This window comes from Octopus bimaculoides, chromosome 19 (assembly GCF_001194135.2).
Source record: "Octopus bimaculoides isolate UCB-OBI-ISO-001 chromosome 19, ASM119413v2, whole genome shotgun sequence".
In the NCBI taxonomy this organism is placed as follows: domain Eukaryota; kingdom Metazoa; phylum Mollusca; class Cephalopoda; order Octopoda; family Octopodidae; genus Octopus; species Octopus bimaculoides.
This window is the reverse complement of record NC_068999.1, coordinates 7,801,266-7,804,082: the sequence shown is the minus strand read 5'-3', so window position 1 is coordinate 7,804,082 and position 2,817 is coordinate 7,801,266.

Below are 2,817 nucleotides of genomic sequence, written 5' to 3'. Positions count from 1 at the left end.
ATATATACATATATATATATATACAATAGTATTTTATAAGCTTACACCTTATAGCGATTACCATGCAATGTCTAGAGAATGTAATCTGATAATGGGGCATATAAGCCCTCGGCAGAAAAAAACGTAGGTTTTCCTTTACGCGTGGAATTCGAACCCACATCTCTTTGTTTACGCGACTAAGTGTGATAGCGATTTCAAATATTTTTTCTTTTTTTTTTTCTTTCGAATTTCTCTTTGAAGAAACCCCACGGATAAAACCCATTAAATCAACATATAATAAGTACTCACTTCTCTTCTCTAAATAAACAAATGCTTTCGCAGATTTTCTCCGCGAATTATAGAATTTCACATAACAATAATTATAGCATTAATAATAATAATAATAGTAAGAAGAACAATAATAATAAAATGGTAATAATAATAATAATCATAGTTACTATTATTATTATTGTTATTATTATTATTATTATTATTATTAATACAATTATTATTATGCACCACCGCCTTCTTCTCCTTGAAACACCCTTACATAAACGGGTTCAGCCCCATCGCCATTCACTTCTACTCAGCATCTATTATCATTATATAATTATTTACACACAGCGTTTAATGAAATAAGCAGTGAAGAAAATAAATTAAATATTAATTATATTTATATATCGTTAAAATATCTCTTTACGTATCCCACTTGCCATGTGGTAAACGATAACCAAATAGTTAGCATTTCATATTCCTTGGCTAATAGAAATTCAAGAAAAACATCCGAATTTATAAACAAACTTTTCTTCTTTGTATACAACAACGGTCTCTTCGTGTTGCCAACAATTAAATCACGCAGCAATAATTTTCGAATTTTGCTGTTGCACAACGAAATAAAGCTTATCTGAAATAAGGAAAATTTATAATATATAATATATACAATGGTGCGACCTGCTATATTTTGTTGCAGTAGATACCTCTATCTACGTAGGCGTAGATTTATGATCCGAGAACGAAAGCTTAGTCCGTGGAAGGGTACCGCACGTCTCCTCCAATACCCAAGAGGATCAAGACACAGCGATCAGTACAGAAAGTCGAGGTGGCTGTCATTGCTCATGACAAATTGGCCATCCTCGTTGAATGTCACACTGTTTCTTTAAATGTTCTGCGTTCTAGCATTTACAGGTATTGACAAAAAATCTTGAGTTGTATCGTCCAACGAATTCCATTAACAGTACACGCTCGCAAACACACACGCACACACACACACACACACACACACACACACACACACACACACACACACACACACACACACACACACACATTTGGGGTTCATTAATATTGTTATTATCGCTCCTCAGGCGGGGAGCTAGCAGAATGGTTAGTGCACAGGGCAAACTGCTTTGCAACCTTTCGTCCGTTTTTACGTTGTGAGTTCAAATTCCGCCGTGGTCGACTTTACTTTCCCTCCGTTGGGGAGTCAATAAAATAAGTACCAGTTCAGCACTGGGGTCAATGTAATCGACTTATCCCTCCCCCCCGAAATTGCTGGCCTTGCGTCAAAATTTGAAACCGGAAGGCAGTGAGCTGGCAGAAAAGTTAGCTGGCAAAACCCAAGCAACGTCTCTGCTTCACTGCACCTGGAAATTCAAGAGTAGAATTCACAACACTTCCATGAGAATGTAGTATCCTTAAAAATCCTATACCTTATGTAGTTGTTATGTACAGTGCGCGCATTCCTTTATACCCAATCACAAAATCCAAGCAACGTCTCTGTCTCACTGCATCCGAAAGCTCAAGAGTAGAAGAATTCACAATACCTTCATTAAAATGCAATATCCTTGAAAATTCTGTAGCTTCTGTAGTCGATCGCTTTACTTTTACCTTCATTTTTTAAAATCTTTCATTCTTGTTTTACTCTTTACACTTACGCTTTTGGTTTACCATTCTCTATCATTCTAGATTAAACACTAGCTTTCAACCTACAGCTTGTTCCAACACAATCTCCTTCATCTAATAGATCATTGATAAGCAAGATATAACACCAATGACCACAGCTGTTACATTTGAAGCAGAAGCAAAACGCCATCAACAGCAGCAACAACATCAATGAAAATGACTGCCACGATATCACCAATCAGTGCTAGTTAAGAGTCAGTTCCATTGCAGATCACCGATAAGCATTATTGCAGCAGCAGCAGCAGCAGCAGCAGTGGCAGCTGCAGCTGTTGTAGAAGTAATAGCTTGTATTGTTATTGTTGTTGTTGCTGTTGTTGTTTATTTAGTCCGTCAGCCCCCACTAGTGTCTCCACACTATGCTTATACCATACTGTAATGTTGAAATTAATTTTCAAATTCTAAGTTGCTCACTTTAAATTAAATTGTGAATGATTTAGTGACAATGTTGCTGCTGCTGCTGCTGCTGCTGCTGCTGATGATGATGATGATGGTGGTGGTGTTGGTGGTAATAGTGTTAATGATAATCATTATTACCTTGCTGATATTCGCGTGGTGATGTTCATTTTGTTGTTTCTGTTGTTCTTGTTGTTGTTGTTGTTGCTGATGCTGAGGACATATGATGACGACGAATACGATGACGGGGATGATGACGATGATGATGATGATCATCATCATCATCATCAATATCATCATCATCGTCATAGTGATTAATGAAAATGTTGCAACTGATGCAACTCTTGCTGCTGCAAATGAAGATGATAATGATAATGATAATGAAGACGACGATGGCAATGATTGCTGAAAATTGTGACAAGATTAATGGTGGCGCTAACACTGCTGCTGTTGCTGCTGTTGCTGCTGGTAATAAGGATGAAG